Here is a 12,795-nt window from a genome sequence, read left to right on the forward strand (position 1 = left end):
AGTTAATTGATTGGTATAGTCCGGGGCTGCCCGGCAGTATGAAAACAACTATCTCGATCCTATTCTTTGATAGGTATAACCTCATAATTGAACGCAGCGAGAGTCAAAGTGAAGCATCTTTACAAGCACAACGATGAGAGCCCCATTGTTATATTAACATTTTTATTTTGATACAAAAAATTCAACTTTGACATTCCTATTTGCATACAAGGATTTCAACTTCGACATTTTTATTTTTATTATGAGAAGACTCAACTTTGACATTCTCGGTGTCATAAGGAAACAGGATTATTGAAATGATTTAAAAAACAAAGGAAGCAATTTTGTTCCAGTATTCGACTCCAGCAAATATTATGAAAGGAATAAATATACGATTCATTAGTTCTGTGATATATTAATTCCTTTCATGACCTCCTAATGATTATTATTAAAATTCATTGCACTATTTTTCCCAGAGATGCTTTACTCGTCAAAGAGTTAATGAGCCTAGCGCTGAGTATGTAATACGCTAACCATGTAAACCCTCGCATATCTGTTAAACGGTAGCCGATCGCGAGCCTCGATACCAAAAACGCGAATTTTCGTCGAGGAGAAGCAGATAACGCGAAAGGAGAAGGTGGGGCGAGTACAGGGAACAGCAGCTTTCGAAATTCGACGAATTCGTGAGCAGCAGTTTCCCGGTATGCCTTTGACACGGTTGCACAGTTGTGCTCCATAACTGGTTCCGTATTGTCAGCTCGAGTTAAACCCTCGAGAGCGTCCCGTGTAACGTCGCTGGGGATTCCGAGATAGGTAGTGAAATGTGTAATGGAAACATGGAGGGGGTTGGCAGCGAGGGGGCGTAAAGATTGATGGATCCATAGAGGGAGAAAAAGAGGACAGTCTGCGACAGGCTGAAGGAGTGAATGAATTGAAAATGAAGGAAAGAGTGAGTGACTCGTTTAGTGTGTGACTAAACGAATCAATGAACTGGTGGTGTAAAAAATGGTCGCGTGACGTGGCGAGTTTATGCAGAAATTTATATAAAAATCAAAGAATTCCATCTTAATTCTTTGTTTTGCAAAATTCACTCGCACCTCAATCGTGGTCTCAACAAGTAATAGTTACACTCTCTCACGTAATCGATGTTGCGAGTTTTAGTTCGAATTTGATTATCGTATCTGTAATGGAATTCCCAGGAAATGATTAAACTCAGGTATTCGTGAAAATTGTTATTTTAAATTAAAAATTTCGAGCGAAGCGTTATGCATATTAAAAATTACAGTGGAATTTTAAAATTGAGAGTGTAGATTAATGTTTTAAATTAAAAATTTCGATGGAATTTTTTAATTGAGAAGTAGACCCAAATCCAAGAGTTGAAACGTAATCGATAATTCTTGTAACTACTCTCCAAGTAAAAAATTCATCGTCTGGGGATAAAACGAGCCAGCTAGAAATCGCGAGTCGAATAGGCTGCCGGTTAATCCGTAGTTATCGTCCGAAAAACAATGTGTATAATGCATATTCGCCTTCGCTAAAGAGCAGTGCTAACTGGAATGATCGTTTTCGAAATCACTCGCCAGCCCATATATACTTTGATCTCGACCAAGCGGAGAAAGACAGCGGTAGCTGAACGAGGGAAGCGAGACAGGGATGGAAACCTGTTCAAAGTTTCGCAATTTGAATCCAGAACGGAATATTCCTGTTAGCAGCCACTGGCGGTATTAGAATGAGTCTTCTCTATCTGCTCATGCCTCTGTCGCTTCCCCTACTTTCCCTCGTGCACTTACTAACTCATTCCCTTTTCCACTCGCGTCACACTATCGATTTACTTTTCTGTTTCATTCGTTCGATTCCACACTTGAGCCTTTCAATTATTCAGTCGTTTCGTTCTCGATTGTGAGAACACTCTATAACTCAAATATTTAACCTGTGACTAGTGTCTTTCGTCGCTCGTTTATTCAAATTAAAATTGCAGGTAGTTGAGGCATCATTGTTTGCGGTAATTTTCATTCGATCGCTCTATTCGAACATTTAATTGGAATTTATTAATTTAAAATATTAGCGCGACCAAAATTGCCGCTGCGACACTTCTCGAATGCAAGAAGGGATATTTGTCGAGATGTCAGTGTTGAAGTTCTAAGAATAAGTAGGAATAAGCATGCGACAGTAGCAGTGAATCACTGTATTCATCCACTGGGTTATTCAAATCGTGTCCATTGAAATGTTACGTCCTATGTATATTTCATCGCCAGAATTTCAGAATAAATTGACTCGATTATGAAATATAAGTGGCTGTAGCATCTTTTTTAACTTATTCTGGGCTTGAGTGTGCTTTCATCCGAGGCGACCGAAATATCAATTCATCAATCGGGCGTTCCAGATTTCATTTTGGATCTCCAAACATGCAACAAATATAGTCGATGGTTAAGTGTTCAGTAACGTCACTTTTAGGCTTGTGTTTAGAACGTGTATCACTGCAAATGTATAGTTCTCGCGCGAAACGAATGCATCTCGTGGGATAATTAGATGGCAGCACTTGCGCGTCGTTCAATCTATTTTCGCACGCATACATACTGCAGCTAACAATACTGTTCTATTATTTAACCTGCAAGTCACCTTTTGAAACGTGTCTAACATATTCTACAAAGATATATTGGAACCAGTTTAATCGAGTTAAATTCTAATATTTGTGGAATCTATTGGGTTGTCTGGAAAATTCATACCTATTTTTACGAAAAATTCAAAGGCATATTTAAATTCTGATGTATACTTATTGAATTATATATGTACCATTTTGTTCCACACCTTTCCACCTGTTAAGGAATGTACACATGTTATTTGTTTTCAGCCATTCCGATATATTCAGACCCAATAGTATGTTTCTGTATAATTCTGTAAGAACGAAGACTTGGAATAGAATTAACCCATTCACTGCCAGGCAAATTTAAAGCGTTTTTCCCAAGTTATTATTTTGAAAATAAAAAGTGATATTAAGTTTTCTTTTGCAATAATTCGTGACTCAAAAGTCTACAAACTTATCCCTCGAGTAATTGCAATCAATTTGAACTACGAGGCATCTCGTAGTTGTCAGTGAATGGGTTAAACGTGACTTGAATAGATAGAATTTCTTATGGCCCATTAAATCGTTACTATAAAACATCATTTACACGTCTGAGAACATTCCCACTCAGTGGTCCCAGTGGAACCACTTACGGGATATCAGATTCTGAATTTCCGACCGCCAGTTTCAGTGGCTAATTGCGCCGTAGATCATTTATCAGTATTTCAAATCCGAGACCCACGTTAACCGCTTAATTAACATTAAACAACATAACTGGGGGCGGCCTTCAAAAGCACTCTAATCATCACCGCACGCGTAGCTAACATCCGCGGCATAGGTGATCCAATAGACAGCAACGCAGGATCACTCATCAGCCACTGCTGATTCATAACCGGCCTGGTCCCTAATTCAAGAGCTATTTCAGACGATACTGCAGATAGGTTATGCAATCCCAGCAGATATGGCTATCGGGTCGGTAGCTGCTGGTAGCAACGGGCGAGAAACGGTTGCTGGAGATACTGGTTGCATAAGCAGTGTCACGGCAAAGACGAGCCACGGAGCAGGTTAACGCAGAGAGAGGGTCGAGGATCTGGCCGGTTGTCACAAACCACGCCGAGTGATCTATGGCTCTAATTAATGGCAATCTCCGGAGAGCCCTTGCTTTCCACGTGGATTTCAATTATCTCCCATCGGTTTGCCCGGTCCGTTCGGTAAACCGATTAAAGTTTTTGCGATCCGGATACAGGAGCGCTCTATTCGGTCTGCGGGACCTAGCTTCCCGGTGACTGAAGTTTGCCGGCCTGTCCGCCACAATGCGGCCAAGATCTGACTGATCGCGTCTTTGGCAAAAAGTCTACGATCTTCTTATCCCAGGGCGATCTGTTGACGCCACCGGTGGTGCCACTTCCGGAACTTCCAGACCCGAAACTCCACCGGTCGGATGAATAATAAAGTATGGAGCGTAGGAACACACGGATGCCTTGAATATCAATTGAATATTGATTAGCCGGTCGTCTAAACTATTCCTATTAAGAGGGAAGAAATTCTCGACCTACCCCCGATACCAGATGGTTCCGACTTAGGAGTATTATGCGTGGCACTACTGCATGTAATACTTCTGACGCTCTAAGTTTGAAGCTGCTGAGGCCCCAGATGTCGGAAAATAGTTTGACCCTTTTCAGTTCGACCAGTTTCATGTAACGATTCTCGACTGACCCTCGGTTAATGATACCAGACGGTGTCGACCCTCAAGCATTGTGCGAAGCACTCTAAACAGTACTCTATATACGTTTTTGATACCTCGCGAGCGAAACTGCTAACCTCCAGGTGTTGGGGAGTAGTTTCAGTTCCATATCGGTATACTTTCTACATAGGTGCCTTGGGAACACGCGAAAAGTTTCATGCGAATAGTTCTCTAACTCCTTGAATAATGCGACCCGCTTTTACAGAAAGTAAACTTTGGACGTCACGATTACATTAAAAGTGTCTCGGCACTGATATTTCGTTTTGTCGAGGCACGAATGGATCGCGTTTATACGCGCATAACTTTAATGGTTGGAATGTAATACCAAAATGCCAGCGAGATGAACGGACTTACCAGCCTGAGATGAAATATTCATGAAACACCGCGTAACATATCGACAGCGCTCGTAATAGGGAAACCGCAAGTCCCGTGTAATTAACATGTAACAGCGTCGTCGCACCTGTGCTACACCGAATTAGACGTATCAATATTTTGTCAGCAGCTTCGATGCTTCTCTGGCGCGAATTTTGCCACCTGCGGGGTTATCTCGCGTGGGTAGCGACAGGTATTGGAAACCTAATCTATAATAATCATTCGCGCTTCTCTCGTTCATTTCCGACTCGATTTTTAACAGCAATCTGCTATTCGAAACAGATCCTTACTGAGGCATTTCCAATTGTTGGAAAAGCTTTGTCCAGATTCTTCTGAGCTTTTGGAGAAGGCTAAGGATTTGCGAGGGACCTACAGACTTTTCCTCGCGAGTTGGCGTGGTACCTACGAACTGAAGGGGAGGGGAGCAAAGGGACTGTATTCACTAAAATTTCTATGATATTCTACTACGAATGCGTTAGAGCTCTCCCTCCTACCCCTCTCAAATCCGTAATGCAATAGGGATTGGAGTCCAACCAAGTCTCAAAAAAAAAACGCTCCATCAAATCCTCCCTAATTGCAATTACTTCCAAAAGGCAATTCCTTCTAAATGAATCAAGATTCATTATTCTCAACAAGCAAACGGGCGTTTCTGTAGGCTTCACCGTGACAAATCCTTTCCCTATTCACCCGTACCTGACTTGTAGACACTCTGTATACACTTGCCGCTCCAGACACAGGCAAAGAAACAATCAAGAGACCTCAATAACATCGTGTTCCCCATTGTACGACCCAACTATCCGGAAGATAATGTTTCATGAAGGAGCACGTTCGTTTCTGCTGTAAGGTCTGGCGTTCCGAAAGTCGCTTTCCCTAAGGGGGAATGGAGGACAAAAGCAAGAAAAGCTAAACAGCTATACGCGTCCGCGGGAGGCGAACGCGCCTCCGGTCGGGCGCATAACTCTTTCGCCACGAGCGAAACGGCGTTCACGGGACACGATGCGCAAATACCATTCCCGTCGCTGGGGAATCCGAGAGGAGACCCATGGAGCTACCATAATACACGCCATAAATGTAATTCACTTTTCCGTCCAATATCGTTGCCGGCATCGGAACGCGGATGGAATCAAAATGTGCGGGCAGGTTAAGCTCTCAAGCTGTTTCCCTTTCCCTCTCCTTCCCCGGTAATGCCACCGCCGATCGAGGTACGCGGAGTATACAATCCCGCTCGCTTCATGAAAGATTTCTTACGCGAAACGCGGCGTTCTCCATCCACCCATCGATACGGAGGTCGCAACCAGGTTCGGGATTCGTCTGAAAGCCGTGGAACGTCTCCGCGCTATGACGGTGTCTTTGCGAGTCTCTGAGCCTCGACAGGCTTTCAGCGATCTCCCTTTCTTCGATTCCGTATATCCCCGTCTCCGCTCCCCGGCTCTCCGGTGTATGATTCTATCTGGAACATGGCGTTTCAATTCTCCTCGAACGTCTCTCGAATCTCGGCCGCCGCGCGGGCCTTCGGAGCGCCGAATGCCGCGGAAATCCCAAGGGAGTTGGAACATCGAAGCTCATAAATCTCGGCCGCGATTCAACTTTTACTTCTTTGACGCAGTCTGGCCGAGTCGAATGATTGACAAGTCGAATGATTGGCGTGTCCTTCGACAAAGAGGTTCCTCCGTTTAAAGAGGTGTCTTTGGGGATCAGGTGCGGATCATTTTATAGTTTGTCGATTTTTATCCACTTCTTACGTAGAACACCTGGTCATCCTCCAATCTGAACTACAGCAACCATGAGGAGCGATGACTAGGTGTCCCTGAAGTAGTAGCCAACCTTTCGTAGGTTTTATCATCACCTAACTGTGATCGCCGACCGGTTAAGTTCCGCGGTGATCAATACTCAAATGCGACTACGGGGGGCCCGGGTTACACGGATCCAGCGTTTCTAAATGTCCTCGTGTCCCATTCGCCAGATTGCCCGGGTCTTTGCTGATGCAATTGCAATGGTCGCGCCGCGCTACAGGGTGCAACCACGGAACGACAGATAAACCCTGGGATAGACCACGAAATCCTTGCCCCGGAAAGATTTCCGTCGATGGCAGGGCTTTGGCAAGTCGCCCGGCTGCTGGGAGGCTTGGCCCGGGTCTATTTACCGGAGAAATTCCAGTGATTATCGGCAAAGGATTTACAGGAGTCCCTCTCGTAGCTGTCCCTCTGTCGCTGCTGATTAGAAGTTTACGTCCGGCGGCGAAAGACTCCCCTGGAACGCGTCAAAGAAAACGTGGACCGTTTTCATCGCGCCGGGCACGAACCGGAAGCGAAAAGTGTGTTCTCTAAATTGTCGTTACGTATATTTTATTTAACTTTGATGAACGCCGCTGCTACCAGAGAGAACCAATAATAAATTCGTCAATTATTCAGGGATGTCGGGTCATTTCCAAGATGAAATTTCAACCGTATTCGTATTCTTGTTCGATAGATATAGAATTCGAATCTCAGCTACCTCAAATTCACGAGGAATTGGAAGCAGAATATTCAGTTACCTTGATCGCAGCTTTAAATACCGTGTAGATTCAGTTGATTTAATTGTTTAATTATAGATTTATAATATTGAATCGAAACGTTATATTCCCGATAGACAATAAAATTAATTGATAATTATCGGGCACATCGTAAGAAGTGATAGGGATTAATTAGAGTCTCTTAATTCTACTCATAACTGATTCGACTATTCTCGACTTTCGATTTTTGTGGACTATTATTTCACTTTAAGAGGTCCATTTCGTTTCTCTCTACCGCGGTGGCCTTAATATTCCATGCTATCCGTTTTAAACTTGCACGTCCGCACACAGTATACTCATCCATGATTGCTTTTAGTATTCGCTGCTCTCTGCCCGGGCGTTCTTTTCTTTTTCATTGGACGTTTGTGAAGCATAGGAAAAGTTGGCGTGTATCGCTCCGCGGGGTTAGGTTTTATTGCGGCTGAAAGCGAAGAAGGACATAAATGAAGAAACAGTAAATACTTCGAATCGTAAAATTGATTTTGCATAAACCATGCCGATACTTACGACTGTCGCTGACTACGAAACAGTTCAACTTCAGAAATCAATTTTGGCGACCTACATTGGCTAAAATAGTTAAAAAGTTAAAATAGGTCCTCGCTCTTCCGGTACGGAAATTACCAACAATTCTCAAGTTACAATCTATTCGGTGACATTTTTTTTTAAATAAATTCGATATCGCGTTGAAGAGAAGTACATTATTTGCCCAGACAAGGAAAAGAAATACTCGCAACTGGTGCAAGCTAAAAAAGAACTCGTGTTTCACTGCACGAAGGCAGACAGGTGACTCATAAGCAGAGAGATTCGATCCCCGCGGAGATGAAACGGCCGAACAGAGACGAATGCGACGCTTTCATGTATGTGGGTCAGATGTAGAGGCGTTGTAAGGTAAACGTATGGTCGATTCAGGGGATGGCCGCGAGGCAAAATAGAAATCTCGTCGATCCTGCAGGTTGAAGCAATCGCTCGGCGCGCCAACGATCGCTTGATTGCAATGTCACCATAAACACAAGCTTCTTGCCCGCTGAAGTGTTCCTGGTGGTTTCTGAAAGCAGCACGCGCGATCACAGCCACGGGCGAGATGATTTGACGGCTGTTTTTGCGAACGACGTTCCACCTGCCGCCTCCGGCCCTCTAATACCACTTTCTGCTCTGTTTCTGGTGATGTTCGATTCCGAGGCTGCGAGAAAATTGAGAGGATTGACGCGTTTGTAAGACCCATGCAGCTCTGTGCATTTTTGTTAACTCGTTTTGCGCAGTAGTGTGAATTTTATGAGAAAAAATTGTTTCGTAAGGGTTGACAGACTCAACGGTATGCGATCAGAAGCGATGTCGTCGTTCGATGCAATACCTAGCTACGATAAACAAGAAAATGTTAGTAATTAAATCAAAGAATCGTCGAAGAATGTGCTCTAGCCCTTCGCATACTTGTTTGAGTCGCGGTCGTGGCTCGCTTGTGTCTCTGGAAGTAGAGAAGGGGGAGGGCGAACAATAACCGCGTGCAAGCGATTCGAAGGCTCGTTGAATCTATCGAGAAAGTAATTCGCGAAACATTAATATCACAGCAAAGTCATATTCTTTGTCATTGTTTAAATAATAAGTATCGTTAATAATTAATGTAACTATTGTCAGAAATCAATATTTAGTTGGTCCAATTAATAGATATTAAAATATAGAAAAATATCTCACGATTAATGACTCGAATAAATACTTCTTCTGTTTATATGATAGGATAGTTACACAAGTGAGCTTTGACATCTAGTGTAGACTGTTATTGAAAGTGTTTATTGTGCACAACGGTATGGAGTATATAGTCTATAACTATTAACGTGAACTGTGCTGTATTCCTTGGAGAAGGCTTACAATGTACGATTTTCAGTTAACGATACTATAGAGAATGTTAGTGATAAACTGAGTTCATAAAGGATTAACTAAACTGTGGAAGGAATAGCTCCCGAGGGTATAGTAGAGCCAGTAGGGATTTGTTGAGAAGTTTCATGCATTTTGCATAAATTTCACAATCCCTTAGTGCATGTAGCAAGTGGATGTACAATGCAATGGAGTCATACTAGTTTCAAATCCCAAGGAACTATGATTCTACGTCTTGAATATCTATCAATATACAAGTTTTATTCGTACGAGCGTTGAGAATGATACGATTGAGATATTTTCAATGGAGTTAATAGAATACAATGCATTCTAAACGTTGTATAACTTACAGAGATTATTTAATCAATTAAATATTTAATTAATCATATTGGTACTACTTTGCACATAAATAGTACAAAACAGAAGCGATAAAAGCAAAGTGAACCAGATATCTCAGTGTTATGAAGATAGGGCTTAGACAGAACCTGATAATTATGAAGAACGTGCTTGGATTTTACCTATTAATTATTAAGATTGGCAAGATCTAACTTAATAAGTATGTGAATATTTATACTTCTAAATAAAGGAACGCTGAAGGCAATTCAGTCTACCTGAATGTGTTGGACGAGTTCCCAGAGTTACAATCTCTGATGAAAATTTCATGAATACCCATGAACTCACGCTTTAGTTGCGCGTCGTTTGAGCCTTTCAAGCGAGCCTTTCGTTGCGGCTGAAATCATCCAATAATTGTACTCGAGCCAAATTTGCAGATCGTACAACCAGCAACGGTGATTGCGTTTAATGGCATTTCGATCACATGCGTGAGCATTAGAGTATACTCGTCGAACGTGATCGAACACGAAGAGAATAGTAATTCATCGGGTATATCTATCATTCTACGACTAACCCTGTGAATGGCCTTTTAGCTAATCTATCTCGTATGTCCCTTACGATTTGTATGTTTTACGATTCACCGTCATTGATCAACTGGCATACAGTTGTTTATTCAAACACTGTTAAAATTTATGCAATACATATAAGTTATAAGCTTGGGGCTTGTAACAAAAAGGATGCGGAAATCGAGTGTAAATAATTACATGAATAACACAATTGATCTTCACCCGGTGCATTACCTGATTCAACAACAAAATCGGATTAGGATTAAAGATCCAGGTCTAATAATTTACAATATAATAATCTTAGATTCTAGACAGCAGAATCGTAGCTGTGAATCTCTCGCGCGATTGTAACTAACTGCCCGAATCTCGAGGCGTGCGAGCAGTTAGCCGTAACGACTCCTTCAGAGTTCGAATCGTTCGCCTAAGTTTGTATCAATAGACAATAAACTTACATACATATTTTCATACAACGCTTCGTTTTCGAAGAAACGTTAAGAAGATCCTTTTTAATCAAAGGATCAAATCACCAAGCTATCCTTCTACTAATATTTTGTCCACCTATTAGTTATAAATCTAAAATATCGTTTCAATTGCGTTAACTTGTTCAGTTACAAAGCTTGCGCGAGAAAAATTTACATCGAAATTTTACCTCACTTTTGCTCGAGGTATTATCTTGCTGCGAAATTTTATCAGAATTTTCGACGTGTGCAACGGATATGCAATACGCTGTGAAACAGTTGATCAATTTAATTAGGAATGTTATCGTCGCGAAACAGTTTCTGATGCTATTATTGGCGACTGGGTCGCCAGCAAATAGCGATAAAATATCGGCCATTAAAATGTACACGACGGATATTCAATTAATAATGAATTAAATTAATTGACACTTCGGAATGAAAGCAGGTGAACGAATGCGGGGCTCGATGAAAACGCGAGGAAGCTGTTAACTTATTTTAATCGATGATCGAGAGAGAAAACTGACAGCTTGTACGATGATAGAAGAGAGCGCGACGAAAGTTGGATGGATATAGTTGCGGCTCTACGAAATGGGTGTCCGTTCTCTTGCACGAGTCCCGCGAAATCCGGATCTCAGGAGGTTAATTGAAAGAGGGATTCCTTGTCAGTCCAAGTTCCGAGCAGTCTAATATCCACCGGCGGAACAAACTCGTCGACGTAAAATGAAGTAATTCTCGGCCAATCTTCGCGGGAGATTCCCCACGAACTTCCCAATTTCTGCCCGACAGGGTCAAGATCCTTCTCCCCTCGACTCACTTGGTTCTGTCTCACCGAGATGGGCATAATTCTTTCAAAATATTACGAGAACCTGGACGTATTCTCGACAGACCGGTTCGAAATGAAATTACAGTTCGACGAGTTGGCGGAATACGGAATTACAGCGGGGTTCGGTCGCTTATAAGCTCAAACAAGTTCCAGCGTCCTGCGTGACTCGACGCTAATACCGGCAACGGGCACAGTCGGATCGCACGACGGTCTGAAGCCCCTTTACGATCGAGGGACAGAGTCCAATCATGAATATTCTCCAGTCACGTGGCTCCACGGAAGTAGCCACGCCATGGCATTCCAACAAGAAGCCGAATTCTCCATGTAAAATCAATTCTGTGGTCGTTCGTTAGGCATCTGCGTTCGTGGAAGTGTGCATTCGGTGACTGTTGCTCAAAGACGAGAGTTCAAAACTTCGAACTCGTGATTATTGACTGGTCGCGTGGGTTCTGAACAATAATAATTCCAGAGACCTTAACAATACCGGTAGCTGAATTTCCGCGGGATTTTCCACCAAGAGCAGGCACAATTCTCTGAAGAGGAAATATTTAATGTAGCTCATGTTCGATATCGATTATTCGTGGTATTACACGTGAAAAAATGCGTTTAGGAGGGAAAGGACCAACAACACGGAGTCCTCGAGTTAATCTCTGTGAATCTAAATTAATGGTAGCGGGCCAAGTTGGATAGATAGCTCCGGAGCGAGTGTAGCTCCGGCAGAACAGTTAGACGGAGAGTAAATCCGCCATTCCAGCCTCCACGGGGAAACATTCCGTAGACTTTGGCCAATTCGAAATTATTCCGGCAACCACGCTTGATTACTTGACGCCATCTCGGAAAAGGACACTCCTGTTGCCGACTATCCCTCTGTACCTTCGGTTACATCTTCGACGGTTTCTTAAACCTACAATAACCTCGTACCTACGAGTTGTTCCCCAAAGTCCCATTTCTCCAGGAATTAAGAAAGTGAACAAAACTGTCGTTAGAGAGCATTAGCCTCTCTTCCGACTACGCGATTCTCATTTCGCGCTAATGCTCATCGTACGAGTTATCGAGACAGATATGTTCAACAATGCGTGCTTGATTCCGTGGATTTCAGGTATTACGGGTGAACCGTAAGTCGTCTCGTGGTTACAATGGAGCAGCTAACACAATTTCGCGAGTTCCACTGTGAAATGAGCACGGAGGGAATCATCGGCGATAATGCTCACGAGTGCATGTCGATCGTAACTTCCTTCAAGCCCTTTCTATTCCTCGGATACGGAAACATTCTCCCTTGCTCCTCGAGTAAAATATAGATGCCTGGTTGAAGAATTCAAAACATAAAAAGAATCTCTCGTTCGCGACGGCAGGGAACGCGATTCAATCGCACCGGAGGAATAATTACCAACAAGATGAGCTACTAGCAGAAAACAATTCCGTTCTTAAGATTTCCTAACCATCCCCGAGCGCCACGGAAATCCATTCCACGGCACGAGCCAAGCCTCCTCGTTCACGTGAACGCGACCCTCGAGAGGGCTGTTCAGCGCGGTCCCAA

General features: G+C 42.9%; 1 protein-coding gene across 1 annotated transcript in view; it reads left to right on the forward strand.

Moving 5' to 3' along the window:
• The window catches only part of LOC128894508 (protein artichoke-like), a 189,513-nt gene that overhangs the window by 1,961 nt on the left and 174,757 nt on the right, over positions 1-12,795 (forward strand). The window lies entirely within an intron of this gene.

This window comes from Hylaeus anthracinus, unplaced genomic scaffold (genome assembly GCF_026225885.1).
Source record: "Hylaeus anthracinus isolate JK02 unplaced genomic scaffold, UHH_iyHylAnth1.0_haploid 0, whole genome shotgun sequence".
NCBI classification, from domain to species: Eukaryota; Metazoa; Arthropoda; class Insecta; order Hymenoptera; family Colletidae; genus Hylaeus; species Hylaeus anthracinus.